General features: G+C 43.6%; 1 protein-coding gene across 1 annotated transcript in view; it reads right to left on the reverse strand.

Moving 5' to 3' along the window:
• LOC115223825 (translation initiation factor eIF-2B subunit delta) overlaps positions 1-6,289 on the reverse strand; it is a 30,277-nt gene extending 23,988 nt beyond the window's left edge. Inside the window, exon 1 of the mRNA XM_029794502.2 lies at positions 6,132-6,289. The gene's annotated coding sequence lies outside the window, so the exon portion shown is untranslated. The remainder of the gene's footprint in view (positions 1-6,131) is intronic.
• Between the last annotated feature and the right edge of the window lie 3,130 nt (positions 6,290-9,419).

Consider the following 9,419-nt stretch of genomic DNA (forward strand, 5'->3'; position numbering starts at 1 on the left):
TATATATATATATATATATATATACATATATACATATTATATATACATATATACATATATATATATATATATATATATATATATATATATACGACAGGCTTCTTTCAGTTTCCGTCTACCAAATCCACTCACAAGGCATTGGTCGGCCCGGGGCTATAGCAGAAGACACTTGCCCAAGATGCCACACAGTGGGACTGAATCTGGAACCATGTGGTTGGTTAGCAAGCTACTTACCACACAGCCACTCCTGCGCCTGGTGATGGAATCAATTTACAATCATTATTTTGGCCCATCAATCCCCCACAAACAGTTGTTGGACTCATAAAACTCTTATTCAACCCCTTTAAGTCCTGATATCATTTCTATTCTGACTAAGTCAGATCTTCCATTAAGTAAACATAGGTTCATTCTTTGTCTGGCCCAGATATTCTACTTGGAGGCAATGTGGCTGCTGCCGGTGTTGCGTAACTGGCACCCATGCTGGTAGCACGTAAAAAGCCCCATTGGAGTGTTGGGTGTCTGGTGGAGGCAATGACAAATGACCGAGACCTTTGCCAATGTGCCGTACTTTGAGAAGAAAACCCACCAAGCCGAGTGGAATCACAGTCGAGGCAGACACTGGTGTCACACAACTGGCACCCATGCCAGTGGCACATAAAAAGCACCCATTACACTGTTGGAAGGGTTGGCATTGGGAAAGGCATCCATCCGTAGAAAACCATGTTAAATCAAAATGGAGTCTGGGGCAGATCTCCAGCTTGCCAGCCCTCATCAAACCGTCCAACTCATGCCAGCATGGACAACAGACGTTAAATGATGATGATGATTTATGTTCAAACTGGCCAGACCTGACCGCTCACATCTAGCCTACAGAGTCATTTTGAAAACAAACAACCTCAGCATTGAAATTTCAAAATTATGGGAGAATGCAGCCTAGTCTGGCACCTGTGCCGGTGGCACGTAAAAAGCACCCACTACACTCATGGAGTGGTTGGCGTTAGGAAGGGCATCCAGCCGTAGAAACATTGCCAGATCAGACTGGGCCTGGTGCAGCCTTCTGGCTTCCCAGACCCCAGTTGCACCGTCCAACCCATGCCAGCATGGAAAGCGGACGCTAAACGATTATGATGATGATGAATGCATGAAGAATTCAAAACGATGGGAATAAATAAGGATTCCATTTGACAGAATAAGCTGAATGCTAAACGGTTAAATTAGCAGTGTTAACCTTTAACTCATTTAATACCAACTTGCTTGAGATCAACCGTGGTTCTAGGACACAAACTTTCTGTTTCGAGTGACCTGCATGAAGGCATTTTATAACTTCCTGCTAACGTAGTGTCCCAAATACCAGCTTAATAACAATAATATCAAAGTTATTTTTACTAACTTCAGTATTTTCATTGAAATTTATTAACAAAACAGTTGGTTTAATTGCCATAATGTATTGTAGAACATATACTTTTACTTGTTTCAGTCATTTGACTGCAGCCATGCTGGAGCACTGCCTTTAGTCAAGCAAATCAACCCCAGGACTTATTCTTTGTAAGCCTAGTACTTATTCTATTGGGCTCTTTTGCCAAACTGCTAAGTGACGGGAACGTAAACACACCAGCATCTGTTGTCAAAGATGGTAGGGGGATAAACACAGACACACACACACATACGACGGGCTTCCTTCAGTTTCCATCAACCAAATCCACTCACAAGACTTTGGCCAGCCCGAGGCTATAGTAGCAGATACTATGAACCCAGAACCATGTGGTTGGTAAGCAAGTTACTTACCACACAGCCACTCCTAAGTATACACTTCAGCAACAATATGTTCACGAAAAGTAAAAGCAGTCACAGCTGCACATGCCACACAATTTTTGTCAGCACTCGTGCACTTTCCTTAACTATCCACGAAACACAATGCATGCAAACCCACTGACATTAGCAAGTTAAAACAAGCTGGAGGGGTCAATTTATGTCTTTAACCCTTTCTTAGAAGTGAGATCAAATATTAAGTTGCTGGTGTGTTAAGGGTTTCATTTTGATGCTATAATGTATCAGAGATCTGTACCAGGTTCCAGTCTAAATTATGGTTTGGTTTCTATGGCTGGATGCGCTTCCTATTTCTTTACTACCCACAAGGGGCTAAACACAGAGAGGACGAACAAGGACAGACAAACGAATTAAGTCGATTACATCGACCCCAGTGCGTAACTGGTACTTAATTTATCGACCCCGAAAGGATGAAAGGCAAAGTCAACCTTGGTGGAATTTGAACTCACAACGTAACGGCAGACGAAATAACGCTAAGCATTTCGCCCGGTGCGCTAACGTTTCTGCCAGCTCGTCACCTGGATGCCCTTCCAAAAGTGTAGTAAGTGCCTTTTATGTGTCACGATGATGATGATGTCACAGGTGCCTTATACGCGTCACCAACACTGTCCACAACTACAATTGCACCCAGCCTGATGAGTCTTCTCAATCACAGCATTGTGCCAAAGGGTCTCAGTCACTAGTCATCACCCCCATCAGACCTACCATCCAGAAATCATGCTTCACCACCTCATTCCATGTCTTCCTGGTTCTACCGCTTTCACAGGTTCCCTCCACAGTTTGAGATCAGTACTTCTCAATGCAGCTGTCCTCATCCAAACACATCACAACCATACCTATTTCTTTATTACCCACAAGGGGCTAAACACAGAGATGACAAACAAGGACAGACATAGGTATTAAGTCGATTACATCAACCCCAGTGCGTAACTGGTACTTAATTCATCGACCCCGAAAGGATGAAAGGCAAAGTCGACCTCGGCGGAATTTGAACTCACAACGTAATGGCAGATGAAATACCGCTAAGCATTTCGCCCGGCGTGCTAACGTTTCTGCTAGCTCACGACCATACCATTCCAGTCACCTCTCTTGCACATCACATCTTATGCCACTTATGCCCAATTTTTCTCTCAAGATGCTTACACTGTTGTACAGGCTCACCTATTTTGCATACCCAGCAGAGCATGCTCGCTCCATTTCTGACAAGTCTTCACATGTCCCCTGCAGTCACAGCACGTGTTTCACTGCTGTGTAGCAAGGCTGTCCACACAGGCATCATACAATTTACCCTTCACTCTGAGGGAGAGGTCCTTTGTTACCAACAAAGGAAACATGAAGCTATAAATGACAATAAATATTGGGTTGGGAAACCTTTTTCTATAGGAAAAGTCAAAGGCTGCCTGTAAGACTTGAACCCACATGATAATAAAAAGGGTTAAGCTGCCTGGTTACTGTTTCCATTTTCAGCAAAGAACCATTTCATTGTGTGCTGCATACAACTATGTGCAGTGGACTGCATGCAAGCTCAGGGTTTTGGAAATGACACATCATCATCATCATCGTTTAACGTCCGCTTTCCATGCTAGCATAGGTCAGACAGTTCAACTGGGGTCTGGGAAGCCCGAAGGCTGCACCAGGCCAGTCATATCTGGCGGTGTTTCTACAGCTGGATGCCCTTCCTAATGCCAACCACTCCGTGAGTGTAGTGGGTGCTTTTTATGTGCCACCGACACAGGTGCCAGACAAGGCTGGCGAACAGCCACGCTCGGATGGTGCTTTTTATGTGCCACCAATACAGGTGCCAGACGAGACTGGCGAATGGCCATGCTCGGATGGTGCATTTTACGTGCCACCGGCACGGAGGCCAGGCGAGGCTGGCACAGCCACGATCGGATGGTGTTTGTTACGTGCTACCAGCATGGAGGCCAGTCGATGCGGACACACTGATGGGAAAAGGATACACTGATCCTATCAAATGGTTGACCGAAACCCCTAATGACAAAACCACTCAAACAAAACAGTGTGGATAAAAGCGGCTACACTTCTGAGATAAAGAGAGAACAGGTTGGAAACAGTTGTGCCTCTGTGCTGAGCGCATTTACAAAAGATAAGGGGAAATGCAACCAGACAGGTTAGGGAACAACAAGGTGTATTAGTTGTCCCCACCCACTACAGCATAACAACCGGTGTTGGTTTATTTACGTCCACGTCACTCAGCAGTTTGGCGAAACAAGATCGCTTGAATGAATAACTGGCCTTTAAAATAAGTACTAGGGTCGATTCCTTCGGCAACACCCTCCTAGGACGATGCCCCAGCAAAGACTAATCCAAACACTGAAACAAGTTAAAGATAAAATAGTCACGTACTATATATATATATATATACACACACACATATAATGAGTTATGTTACTAGTAACGAATGATCGCCATATATATATATATATATATATATTTATTTCTTTACTACCCACAAGGGGCTAAACATAGAGGGGACAAACAAGGACAGACAAAGGGATTAAGTCGATTATATCGACCCCAGTGCGTAACTGGTACTTTATTTATCGACCCCGAAAGGATGAAAGGCAAAGTCAACCTCGGCGGAATTTGAACTCGGAACGTAACGACAGACGAAATGCACTATTTGGCATTCTTTCGATATAACTCGACAAAATCAAAATACTTCACTTCGAGTATTTCCGTGGAAGCAGATGACAGTTCGATTCTGTTTTCTGCTTGGAAATTTGCGGATTTTACAGACACACATGAAACAGATAAGAACAAATATGCAAGGCTTTTTTTTCTTCAAGTTTAAAATTAAACATTGCTGGCATAATTTCGTTATACCTTTATTCCACAACCCACGGGAATACCCGAAGTGTTAAGGAATGCCCATTATTTTTGTTGTTGTTCTGCTACTTGTGCAACGAAATAAAGAAAACTGCTGCTCCCCAAAGCTAAGTTAAGTGCTGCCTTCGAAAGAACCAAACTTTATATGCTTAATAAACGAAAGTCACTCGACATCCATGCGAATGAAGCATCGAGTGGGTAAATATAAATGGGAAGATGCTGTGCTGGGTACATCTCTTTCACAAGAATATTGGTAAAACTAATTTGGGTTTTTATTTTGGTAAGTGTGAAACCATACAGGTCTCTGATGTTCGTGTCTTTCCCAAGTCTAACAGCAGAACGACTTCTGACATAAAATATATGAAAACAAAGAGGCAGAGAAATTCTAAGAGATGGCATTAACGCCTTTACCAAACTCACGAGCGACGTTAATTATACAAAATCTAATGAGAAACCAAAATACATTGGAATCGAGAGTTTTTTTTTTTTTCACAGAAACAAAAAAACTCTATACCAAGGGAGGGGATGTCTGCGATGGTTTTTGCCATTTGTGAAGAACATCAGCAGATTAATTCACATGGATGGGCTTTTGGTGAAGAAAAGAGACAGTAGTAGTTCGAGTCAGGGAAGCATCAGACTGTGTTACAGTAGGTAGATTTACCCAGTGAGGTTCTGAGTTCGAATTCCGCAAACATCTGTTTCACCTTTCGTCCCATCAGAATCGATTCGGTACCAGTGTTGCATTGGCTCACGTTCAATCAACTTATACCTCAATACCTGCATAAATTTATTGACCTACCCAATTACAAATAAACCAATATGACTCTCCCCAGACACAACACAATATTGGGGGATTCGATCTAGAATGCGCGCTAACTTATTGACACCTGCATTTATCAATAATTAAGGATATTGTTACAATCATGGGCTTTCCAGCCGTGACTACCTATCATTTATACACTACATTATCAAAAGTCTCTTTTGTTTGTTTCTTTCTTTTTTAATGTTAGCATGTGATTTGAGAGAAATTTAACTGCTATTTCTAGCAAGCCGATCTACTGTGTCTAGAGCCTTATTGAACCGTATCTAAGCGTCAAGGTATGCAAAATATGTCCCTACTTTACTGCATTGAGCTTACTTGGGTTTTACGGTTTGCCATGGGTTTAGACAGCCCAGTTTACACAACAGTATTAACCATATACCATATATATATATATATATATATATATAAATGGTTTATAAGATAAAAGAAGAGAAATATAAGATATTAAAAAGGGGTTAAATCGGCCAAATTAAACAATACCCATGTAGCTGGAATATCTTTCAAAAAATAAGGACAAACGGATTAATTGTGAGAGATCAGGGAGTTTCGTTTGTTTAAGGTTTACAACCCAGACATGACACTCACGGTTTAGAGAAATAAATAAATAAATAAAGGCATCTGGGTTACTTACTGATCTTTCGAATCAGAGAAACCAAAATCACTTGGTGTCGAAAAAAAAAATGATAATTAATGGGTTTTTAAATGCTGATTGCAGAGTGTTTGATCGAGAAGCGAATTCTCACCATATGTACATCGCACATTGATACACACAAAAAACACGAGGCCAGGGCAGAATTTACTCACGTTTCGATGACGTTTTACGCGCAGCGAACAGCAGCAGCAGCCATGCAAATTGCCTGGCTGACGAAATCAGATTGAATCGTACTTTCTCTTTGGCAAAGTATTTATTTCTTTACTGCCCGGGGACAAACAAGGACAGACAAAGGGGTTAAGTCGATTACATCGACCCCCAGTGCGTACCTGGTACTTAATTTATCGACCCCGAAAGGATGAAAGGCAAAGTCGACCTCGGCGAGATTTGAACTCAGAACGTAACGGCAGACGAAATACCTATTTCTTTATTACCCACAAGGGGCTGAACACAGAGGGGATAGGCAAACGGTTTAAATCGATTATATCGACCCCAGTGCGTAACTGGTACTTAATTTATCGACCCCGAAAGGATGAAAGGCAAAGTCGACCTCGGCGGAATTTGAACTCAGAACGTAACGGCAGACGAAATACCTATTTCTTTACTACCCACAGGGGGCTGAACACAGAGGGAACAAACAAGGACAGAGAAAGGGATTAACTGGTACTTTATTTATCGACCCCGAAAGGATGAAAGGCAAAGTGGACCTCGGCAGAATTTGAACTTAGAACGTAACGGCAGACGAAATACCTATTTCTTTTACTACCCACAAGGGGCTACACATAGAGGGGACAAACAAGGACAGTCAAACGGATTAAGTCGATTACATCGACCCCAGCGCGTAACTGGTACTTAATTTATCGACCCCGAAAGGATGAAAGGCAAAGTTGACCTCGGCGGGATTTGAACTCAGAACGTAACGGCAGACGAAATACCTATTTCTTTACTACCTACAAGGGGCTAAACACAGAGGGGACAAACAAGGACAGACAAAGGGATTAACTGGTACTTTATTTATCGACCCCGAGAGGATGAAAGGCAAAGTCGACCTCGGCGGGATTTGAACTCGGAACGTAGCAGCAGACGAAATACCAATTTCTTTACTACCCACAAGGGGATAAACACAGAGAGGACAGACAAAGGGATTAAGTCGATTACATCGACCCCAGTGCGTAACTGGTACTTAATTTATCGACCCCGAAAGGATGAAAGGCAAAGTCGACCTCGGCGGAATTTGAACTCAGAACGTAACAGCAGACGAAATACAGCTACGCATTTCGCCTGTCGTGCTAACGTTTCTGCCACCTCGTATTTGAACTCTTTTCAACTGGGATCCTAAAAACGTGTCATCTGGTTTATGGGTCTCAGAGTACTGTTTTTTGTTGTTCTTTTTAAAGGGGTGAAACAGCTATAACTATGGAGCTCTGCTTCATCGTTCTGGCGGACAAAATGGAAAAGGCGTGGCCCCGGAGGATGACGAGGGAGAGGGGCGGGAACAGCCACGCTTGGGGATAGCCACCCTTCCCCGGAGGATGGCGAGGGAGACGGGCAGGAACAGCCGCACTTACGAATAGCGACCCCTGCCTGGAGGATGACGAGGGAGGCGGGCAGGTACAGCCGCGCTTGCGGATAGCCACCCCTGCCCGGAGGATTGACGAGGGAGACGGGCAGGTACAGCCGCGCTTGTGGATAACCACCCCTGCCCGGAGGATGACGAAGAAAACGGGTAGGAACAACAGCAGTTGTGGATAGCCACCCCTGCCCGGAGGATGATGAGGGAGACGGGCAGGGACAGCCGCACTTGCGGATGGCCACCCCTGCCCTGATGGGAGTGAGGTGGGACATAGTCGGAGGGCCAAGAACGCCTCAAGCCTCCACTATCACAGGCTCGACCACAAATCTGTTTGACGAGCAGCGAAGCCTGGGCTGGCAGTTCGCTAAGCGGGTGTCAGAGTGTAACATCCCAGATAAGCGGACCTACCACCGCGAAACGGGAAAATTGTCATGCCGTCTGGCCTTTTACCGTCTCCTTTTGTCCTTTTATAATTTCATTCACAACTGGAATGCATTATGAGAATGCATTGAGTACCATTTCTGAATGGTACGCCTAATGAAAAGTTACCTTCGTGTATCTTTTTAGTAGTGTGGCCTATCAGATAATGAGCTGTGTCTCACGAAACCCGCTTCTCAAAAAATGTTTCCCAGCCCTATATTAGAGGAATATTAAACCGATCACTTTATTTGCCTGGTACTTTGTCCTGTCGATTCTAGAAGAGTGAAATGCGAAGATGAATTTGACAGGAACTGAACTCAGAACGTAAACGGCTTTCGAAATTCTGTTATAACCTGGAGCCTACTTTGATCGTAGGTCACATGGGATAACCAAACCATATTTATATTGTACTCCGGTCCTGTTAGCAGCTTAGTAACACATATAAAACCTTTTACCTTTATTTGTATTTTTCACTTATAACTCGTTACCGATATTACGTATTAGTCTAAGGCAGCGAGCTGGCAGAATCGTTAGCACGCCGGACAAAATGCTTAGCGGCATTTCGTCCGTCTTTACGCCCTGAGTTCAAATTCCGTTGAGGTCGACTTTGCCTTTCATCCTTTCGCAGTCGATAAAATAAGTACATATTTCTTTATTACCCACAAGGGGCTAAACATAGAGGGGACAAACAAGGACAGACATAGGTATTAAGTCGATTACATCGACCCCAGTGCATAACTGGTACTTAATTTATCGACCCCGAAAGGATGAAAGGTAAAGTCGACCTTGGCGAAATTTGAACTCAGAACGTAGCGGCAGACGAAATACCGCTAAGCATTTCGCCCGACGTGCTAACGATTCTGGCGGCTCGCCGCCTTAAAAATAAGTACCAGTTGCGTATTGAAGTCGATGTAAGTCATGCATCTTCACCAAAATTTGAAATCGATATTATATATTAGTTTTAATTAACAGAGTTACGTCCCTTCTACCCTTAAGTTTGGTGTTGTCTCCCCTTACTCAGCGAAAGGGTCGTCATATTCTTGGTTTCAATTTTTGGCACGCGGCCAGCAATTTCAGGGGTGGTGATGGGGCACAAGTCGATTAAATCAACCCCAACGTCCAACTGGTACTTATTTTATCGATCCCGAAAGGTTGAAAGGCAAAGTCAGAAGACGAAATGCCACTAAGCATCTCGCCCGGCGTGCTAACGATTCTGCCAAATTCGTCGCCCTAAATTGGTTTCAAATCTTGGCACAAGGCCAGTAATTTCGAGG

The sequence above is a fragment of the Octopus sinensis genome, linkage group LG24 (assembly GCF_006345805.1).
Source record: "Octopus sinensis linkage group LG24, ASM634580v1, whole genome shotgun sequence".
NCBI lineage: Eukaryota > Metazoa > Mollusca > Cephalopoda > Octopoda > Octopodidae > Octopus > Octopus sinensis.